This window comes from Lolium perenne, chromosome 2 (assembly GCF_019359855.2).
Source record: "Lolium perenne isolate Kyuss_39 chromosome 2, Kyuss_2.0, whole genome shotgun sequence".
Taxonomy (NCBI): domain Eukaryota; kingdom Viridiplantae; phylum Streptophyta; class Magnoliopsida; order Poales; family Poaceae; genus Lolium; species Lolium perenne.
In genome coordinates this window covers 91,373,910-91,383,562 of record NC_067245.2, presented here as the reverse complement: position 1 = coordinate 91,383,562, position 9,653 = coordinate 91,373,910, and the positions used below count along the sequence as shown (strand labels likewise).

General features: G+C 41.6%; 1 pseudogene; it reads right to left on the bottom strand.

The window, feature by feature from the left end:
• Positions 1 to 6,432: 6,432 nt before the first annotated feature.
• Positions 6,433 to 9,385, bottom strand: LOC127328716 (uncharacterized; annotated as a pseudogene).
• Between the last annotated feature and the right edge of the window lie 268 nt (positions 9,386 to 9,653).

The following is a 9,653-nucleotide window of genomic DNA, read 5'->3' as shown; positions in this document are numbered from 1 at the left end:
GGCCTAGAGGGGGGCGTGCTAGCCTATGGGGTGGGACCCCCAGGCACCCCCTCGCGCCGCCTCTTCTCCTATATAACCCCTCGCGACGTAAAAACCCTACACCAATTGACGAAACTCCAGAAAGACTCCAGGGGCACCACCTCCATCGCGAAACTCCAATTTGGGGGACAGAATCTCTGTTCCGGCACGCCGCCGGGACAGGGAAGTCCCCCCAGAAGCCATATCCATCGACGCCACCACCTCCATCATGCTCCGTGAGTAGTTCCCCTATGGACTACGGGTTCTAGCAGTAGCTAGTTGGTACTCTCTATCCCATGTACTTCAATACAATGATCTCATGAGTTGCCTTACATGATTGAGATTCATCTGATGTAATCGGTATTGTGTTTGTTGGGATCCGATGAATTGTTACATTATGATCAGTCTATCTATAAGTTTGTGAAGTTATTGTTGCTACAATCTTATTGTGTTTAATGCTTGTCACTAGTGCACGAGTGGCATGATCTTATATTTAAGCTCTATACTTATTGCTTAGATTGTATCTACAAGTTGTTTGCACATATTGCTGTCCGGAACCCGAGGCCCCAAAGTAACAGAATTTGGGACAACCGGAGGGGAAGGCTGTGATATGAGGATCACATGTTTTCACCAAGTGTTAATGCTTTGCTCCGGTGCTCTATTAAAAGGAGTATCTTAATTGCCAGTAGATTCCCTTGAGGCCCAGCTGCCACCGGCTGGTAGGACAAAATATGTTATGCAAGTTTCTCATTGCGAGCACGTATGACTATATATGGAAAACATGCCTACATGATTAATAAATTGATGTTCTATCTTAATGCTATTTCAATCCTATCAATTGCCCAACTGTAATTTGTTCACCCAACACTTGTCACTTGTTATTGGAGAGTTACCACTAGTGTAGATCGCTGGGAACCCCGGTCCATCTCTCATCATCATATACTCGTTCCTATATGACATTGGAAGTAGTATCAACTATTTTCTGGTGCCATTGCCTACCGTATTCTTTATTCTTTGCTGTGTATTCTTGTTACTATTGCTCTCATATTACTGCTGCTTTCACATCACCCTATTACTAGTGCTTTTCCAGGTGCAGCTGAATTGACTACTCAGTTGTTAAAGCTTATAAGTATTCTTTACCTCCCCTTGTGTCGAATCAATAAATTTGGGTTTTACTTCCCTCGAAGACTGTTGCGATCCCCTATACTTGTGGATTATCAAGCCCACGCTCGTTTTCTGACGTGCCGCGAGGCGCCGGTATGCCCGATCCGTGCCCTCTCCGAAGGGGCCGACACGGGGTTGCCGGTGATTCTATTGGGCTCGAAAACCATCCGACGCCTTTTTGGACGCACCAGTGCGAGTTTAAAATCCACGCCGCCCCAAAATGCTATCCGGGTCGCTATGGAGCGTGTCGGCAAAGATGCTCTTATATATCTTCTCTAACATCTTTTAGCTTTTTCTTTTGTTGTAATTTTTCCCACCGGCTTTCCTTTATTTTTTTCCTTTTTTTCTTTTTTTTCTTTTATTCATGTTTGTGTGAATGTTTTATTTAATCCCGTGAACAATTATTTTTTATTGCATGATTCTTTTTTGTATCACGTGAATATTTTATAAAACACGCAATCAATTTCTGAATTGTACAAAGTAGTTTTGAACTCGCAAACTTTTTTTTGAACAATATGAGCATTTTTAAGGCTCGCGCACATTTTAAAACTTCGCGGTCTTTTTGAATTTCATGAACATTTTCTGAATCTCGCGAACAATTTTTAAACCGAGAAAATTGCAGCTAGCACCATACTTTGTGGCTTTCGTTGCACAAAACACAGAAACAATACCATTTTTGCAGGCAACCCAGTTTGTTTCCTAATTAGTTGCACCTAGCCCAAATCACTAGATTAATTGGTTGTTTGACGGGCTGGCCCGCAGTTTTGCTGCCGTGACATCCAGCGTGGCCAATCGGCCCAGCGCTCAGCTGCCCATATGCCTCTTCACATCCGCCCGAACGGAAAAAAGAAACGAGCGACCCAGGCAACCAGAACCATCGAGCGGCGATGCGCCCTACGGACAAAGGCGGCGGCGCAAGCGACGGCGTAGACGACGGCGTAGGCGGCTGATGTCTACGCCCCCTCCTTTTCCTGTAGACAGTGTTGGGCCTCCAAGAGCAGAGGTTTGTAGAACAGCAGCAAGTTTCCCTTAAGTGCATCACCCAAGGTTTATCGAACTCAGGGAGGAAGAGGTCAAAGATATCCCTCTCATGCAACCCTGCAACCACAAAGCAAGAAGTCTCTTGTGTCCCCAACACACCTAATAGGTGCACTAGTTCGGCGAAGAGATAGTGAAATACAGGTGGTATGAATATATATGAGCAGTAGCAACGGTACCAGAAAAGTGCTTTGCCCAGGACAGTAAACAAGCAGTAGTAATGCAGCAGTAGTAACGCAGTAAAACAGTAAACAAGCAGCGATAGCAGTATTTAGGAACAAGGCCTAGGGATCATACTTTCACTAGTGGACACTCTCAACTTTGATCACATAACAGAATAGATAAATGCATACTCTACACTCTTGTTGGATGATGAACACCACTAACTGTGTAGCATTGCACGAACCCTCAATGCCGGAGTTAACAAGCTCCACAATATTCAATGTTCATATTTAAATAACCTTAGAGTGCATGAAAGATCAACACGACTAAACCAAGTACTAACGTAGCATGCACACTGTCACCTTCACGCTACGAAAGGAGGCATAGATCACATCAATACTATCATAGCAATAGTTAACTTCATAATCTACAAGAGATCATAATCATAGCATAAACCAAGTACTAACACGGGGCACACACTGTCACCATTACACCGTGCAGGAGGAATAGAACTACTTTAATAACATCACTAGAGTAGCACATAGATAAATTGTGATACAAAACACATTGCAATCATAAAGAGATATAAATAAGCACTTCACTATGCCATCCATAACAGTGAATAAGTATTCTGTGAAATATAGCCTAAGAGACCCACACGGTGCACACACTGTCACCTTTACACACGTGGGACAAGGAGTCTCCGGAGATCACATAAGTAAAATTCACTTGACTAGCATAACGACATCTAGATTACAAGCATCATCATATGAATCTCAATCATGTAAGGCAGCTCATGAGATTATTGTATTGAAGTACATAGGAGAGAGATGAACCACATAGCTACCGGTACAGCCCCGAGCCTCGATGGAGAACTACTCCCTCCTCATGGGAGACAGCAGCGTTGATGGAGATGGCGGTGGTGTCGATGGAGGAGCCTTCCGGGGGAACTTCCCCGTCCCGACGGCGTGCCGGAACAGAGACTCCTGTCCCCCAGATCTTGGCTTCGCGATGGCGGCGGCTCTGGAAGGTTTCTCGTACCGTGGCTTTTCCGTATCGAGGTTTTAGGTCGAGGGGGCTTAAATAGGCGAAGAGGCGGCGTCAGAAGGTCAACGAGGCGACGACACCATAAGGCGGCACGGCCAGGGCCTGGGCCGCGCCGGCCTATCATCTGGGCCCCCTGTGGCCCCCCTCTGGCGACTCTCGGGTGTTCTGGATGCTTCCGGGGATTCTAAGATGCTGGGCGTTGATTTCGTCCGATTCCGAGAATATTTCTTTACTAGGATTTCTGAAACCAAAAACAACAGAAAACAGCAACTGGCCCTTCGGCATCTCGTCAATAGGTTAGTTCCGGAAAACGCATAAATATGACATAAAGTATGCATATAACATGTAGATATTATCAATAATGTGGCATGGAACATAAGAAATTATCGATACGTCGGAGACGTATCAGCGGCGCGGGCGGAGGAGATGGTGTCAACACCCGGATTTTTAAGTCTAGATGCCTATTATGCCATACCTCGCAATCCTAGGAATATTGTTATTGCGAGTGATAATAGTTAAGTAGCATAGAGTCATCATTCATTACAATACCAACATAGTCATTACACAAATAGGATCACATGATCCAGTCTCATTACAACACTTGATCTATTGATCATTACACAAATACGTAGCGGAAGCGAAGTAGTAGTGGACTATCTATTCCACAGGCAACGCTTGACGTTAGAAACTCCTAGTTGTTGTAGACGTCCTGCTGGTCGTCCACTTCGTGCTGCTGTTCGGCTTCATAGTCTGGCCATTTGAATAGCCAGGGACAAAGCCGTGAGTACTTTCAAGTACTCGCAAACTAATACTAATGTAAGTACTAACATTGCTATTGAGAGTGTTCTAAGCTCTAAGGTTATTTGCATAAAGCCAATTTTAGTTTAGAAGCATTTTAGTAAACAACTCCTCATGTCCTAACTAACTCAAGTGGGAACATTAGTGTCATTCCCACAACTCTGTTGTGATTCAAAATCAAAGTCACCTTTCAAGTTCAATTCATAAGTCAAAAAGAGATAAATTTCTGATGACGGAGACAGTATGGCCTTTCCAATTGTCCATAACCGCGTACGCGGCTATTCGAATAGGTTTACACTCTGCAGAGTTTGCACATTTGTGCCACAACATTTGATTACATCCGTCAAGGGTAAACCTCGAATAATCGTAACTCAGTACGCGGATCATCAACCGTTAACCTTTCACTTACACATCCTAGTATAGGCACCTCTCCCCATGAGCTTGGCCTCCCGGTGATAGCCAACTGTTATCCCGGGAACTGCATAGGGCTTGGCCGTACAATTCACCTCAATTCACGTCATTTCACTTTCAACGGAGGCCGCCTCGGCATAACCTCTATGACGCTTGTTTAGAGGGAACCCATACTAAGACACATAAATTTCCAGCTAAGCCACCCATAATCAGGTATTGTGGGGGTACTCAAGAATTGGAATGGTATCGCATCCAACTCAATCATCAGTTTTTAACCAGTTCACCAAGTCAAATTCATGTCATATTCACCTTCGAAATCATTCAATGGAAATGACTCATCATTCCAAGGTTTTCACCATCATCATTTCACAAACACATGTTCCCATCTAGAGTAGTCATTTTTAATTTAGCACTAGCATCTAAGTATGAGGGGTGCTAAGTAATTTGCTTTGCTTCTAGGCTAACTTTGATATTCTTGTACTAATCCAATACTAACTAAGTGAATCATAAATCAAAAAGTACTTTGATAAAACAAAAGTAATAAAGCTTATAAAGTAAAACTTGGAAATAGGATCAACCTGCAATTCTCACAGAACAATATTAATGCAAGTGTACAATTTTTGCAACTGTTTTGTAGGTTGGAGTTCTTTGAGGAAGTGCAGTTAGGAGACATTTGGAGCACACAGAGTGTGAATCAACCTGCAAGTGTACCAATTCATGGTCCGGAAGGCCAATGTGATGACTTTCTTGACGAGGGATGTGGAGATGATGTAGTGGACAGCGAGTCTGATCATTATGATGAATTGCTTGTACGTTGTGAAGGTGATACTGATGTTGAGGAATTGTACCCAACTCGAGCTGAGGCTGTAGTACATGATGTCATGTCTAAGGCCGAGATGATGAAGGAAGCTAGAGTAAAGAAAGCCAAGCATAAGGAAGAGAAGTTAAGGGCTGCTAAGAGAAGGGCATTAGAAGGAGATGTAGAGGAAGAAGGCATGACATTTGGTGATCAAGTGAGTGATGACTGCAAGGAGCTAACTGATTCTAGTGATGACAATCAAGTTGTAGATGGTAATGACATTTCGTTGATAACCAAGAAGAGGAGCAGATCTAAGAAGGCTTTCATGAGAGCTTATTATGATGAATCAAGGTTGAATGCACATGATCAGTTTCAGATTAACATGTGCTTTGAAGATGTCCATCAGTTTAGAAGAGCCCTCCTAAACTATCATGTTGTGCAGCAGCGAGATTGGGAATTCTTGAGGAATGACAAAGATAGGATCACAGTTTGCTGCAAGTCTGAAGGCTCGTGCCCATTTGTAGTGATGACATCAACCCTCTCGGGAGAGACTACACATGTTATTCGGTAGCTTATTCTTCCTCACACATGTGGCAAGGTTTATACAAGCTCAAGAATTAATAGTGTATGGCTGAGCAAGACTTATGAAGATCAAATAAGAAGTGAACCAAATGGGAAGATAACATCATTTATGGACATGGTTAAGAGGGACTATGGGATTTCCATTTCCAAACACATGGCATATAGGGCATGGCACAAAGCGCTAGTAGAAATCAATGGGCATCATGAACACCAATATTACAGGTGTAAGAGATTATCTGCAGACCGTGTTGAACACAAATCCCGGGCGGAGTAGGTGCATTGTGAATGTAATAGTCAATTCAGATCAGTGGCGGCGCTAGGAAATGGAGGCTAGGTATTCATTTTCAGAAAAAAAATCTCTAAACAATATGAGAACAAAAACAACAGCTATATATACGACATATGGCCACAATTTCAATAGGATGAACTATAATAATATTTCTAGTGAAGTAACAATGCATAATAGGTAAGACCATAATTCCATAGTAATAATTATAAATACTAAAACAATAAATTTGCATTGAGGCAGTACCTCTAGACTCTTGAGTGAAGAATTGATATTACAATATAACTCTACGATCGCCTTGTTGGAAGACATTGATGACATCTTCATCCTTCACTTGACTAAAGAATTCCCTCTCAACAAATGTAACCAAACAATGGTTCAAGTATTCATCACCCATTTTGTTCCTTAGCTTATTCTTCACATAGTTCATTGAGGAGAATACCCTTTCAACACTAGCAGTAGCTACTGGCAAAATCAGTACCAACTTAAGAAGCTTGTAAACAACAAAATATTGTTCATGTTTGTTTGTCTCCACAAGCATAACTGAAAGTTGAACAATATTCTTCAAACTTTTAAACCTTTCATCTCTGCGCACATGAGTAATATACAAGTCTAATTGCCATGGAAGTCTTGCCAGTTCATCAATTGTGAAATTACTAGCATAAAACTTTGAAGCAAGCCTAACCAACTTCTCTTGATCATAGGCAGCAAATGAATGAAGTGGACAGAATGCTGCCATGCAAGAAAGTAGTTCAGTGTTTACCTCATCAAATCTGCCATTCAGCTCAGAAATTTGCCTATCAATGACGCTCACATACATATCAACATGGAAGCGATGATAATTATCTGCACCATTATAGAAACCACCTCTTCTAGGTCGCTCAACAGGACAGTAACGAGCCTTCATATCAACAACTTTGATCTTATGCTTTGTACAAAAAGATGTTACCTTGATAAGAAAATCATCCCATCCTGGATCAGACCTCAAGCCCTCCAAGTGATACTTTGAGAGATCAACTAGCTCAATAGCATGAACAATATCTTGCTCTTTCATTTGCAAAGCTCTGCTCAAGTCATCTGTGTATCCAAATATTTCTTGCATCAAATGTGCCATGAAAACAAACTCAAATGACCGAAATGATGTCAACACAGATAGAGCTGCTTGAGCCTCCGCACCATGGTACGCTTTTCCAATCTTCAAGAGGACTCGCCGTATTGCAGCATACATAGAGAGGACACGATTCACAGTTCTGAAGTGGGAGCCCCAACGTGTATCACACGGTCTTCCCAAACCCATTTCCTGATTTTGCCCAGTCCCCGTTTCTACTTCTTCCAATTCCAATGCATCAATCAGTTCCTCGGCTTGAGCAATCCGAAGCATCCTCATCTTTTTGCAAGACATACCAAGAGCATTTAACAAGTGTGCAAGCTGCTGAAAGAACCAAGTGCAATCACCACTCTCCTTAGCAACAGCAACAAGAGTTAGCTGTAGTTGATGGGCAAAACAATGAACATAGTAGGCAGAAGGAGTCTCATCCATGATTAGTTTTTTCAGGCCATTGGCATTACCTTTCATGTTACTAACTCCATCATATCCTTGCCCACGAACCATTGCGAAGGTCAGATTGTACTTCATAAGCATTTTCTGAATTGCAGCCTTAAGTGTCAAAGAGGTAGTATCTTCAACATGAGCAAGACCAAGAAATCTTACAACCGCTCTTCCTTTCTTATCAACATAACGCAAGCAAATAGCCAATTGTTCATTCTGATACACGTCACTAGACTCATCTGCAAGTATTGCAAAATGACCACCATCGAGTTCTTCAATGATCAGTTTAGTCGTCTCATGCGCACAACATTTTATCAGCTCATGTTGTATATTATGGTGAGTCATCTTGCAGTTCTGTGGAGCATTGTTGAGAACCACTTTGTCAACCTCTTCAAAATTTCCTGCTAGCCAATTTAGAAGCTCAAGGAAATTTCCTTTATTTAGTGAATCTTCACTCTCATCATGTCCTCTAAATGCCAAGACTTGGCGCAATAAAAACCTCAAACACTTGAGTGTCCATGTCAAACGGAGCTTGTACAAGGCCTTATACTGCGAGGTGTTTGAAGCAAGAGCGTTTCGGATTGATGCTTTTGGTGTAGTGAACATATCAAATTTCTCTTGAGCTTCAGCATGAGCACTACTGACACCACCTTCATGTCTCGACAATCTTGATTTCATGTTCCAGTTCCTAAACCCATTCTTAACAAATGAATCCCCACCAGGACATTTTGTTTTATCCTTGAACAAATAGCAAACAAAACAAAAGGCAGCATCTTTCTCCACACTATACTCAATCCATGGAAATTCTTTAAACCAAGCACGACAAAAGCGACGCTCATATCCACTTTTATTTGTAAACTAAAACTTATGATTCTTTGGTTGACATGGCCCCATCTCAATGTATCTCCTTCTAACTCTATCTTGGTCATTGACAGCATATCTTGAGATGGAAATCCGCTTCCCAGGATCATGTTCAAGTGCATCTATTTATAGACGGAGGGTAACATTTAGCTTTGAAGTTGTTATATATGCCTCACAAGGAAGCTTTTCATAATGAAGTGCCCCAACATAAAGCTAACACAAATTCTGCACCCGATGATGCATCATCCTACCTACATTAATTTGTTTTAGTTATGAACATACATGTAATCTGCCCTGCCTTTTCGACCAAAACAAAAAAAAAGTGTTATTGTAATCTGGATGTTCAAATTTTTTGGGTGGTGTTGGAATAGAGATGTATGATGTAAGTTTTTTCCAGTGGCATGTATGATGTAAGTTTTTACCAGGGAACTCTACAATTTAATTTTTGGCGATTTAAATAAGTGACATAGATTGAAAGTGGAAACTTTAGTATGCTATCTAAGAGTATTCACTGGCGGTTTAATTGTTCTATCTGGTATAACCTCATTTGAAAACATTGATTCAACATAAAAGTTATTTATCTAGTTACAATTTACATGGTTAAAGTTATGCTTTCTATAGTGACCAGGTCGTGCTGTATGGCCAATCCAGCCAACTCTTCCCTCCCCATATTTACTGTCTTTTCCCTTTCTCTATTTTGAGTCAATGAGTCTACCATATCTTTCTGTGCATTTCATACTAGGTACAATCAATGGTACAAGGATGTAGATCGTATTATGATGTTTCTATGCATGAATTTTCTGAGCGCACATTAGAGACATGGAACTGCTATATATGTTACTAAAATCTTTTCCTGTGTGTAGGCCTTAAGCCTGTCGTATTGTTGTCCTTGCACATAACCTGCAGAGCATGTGAGCAATGAAACATCCTTTGTCTAA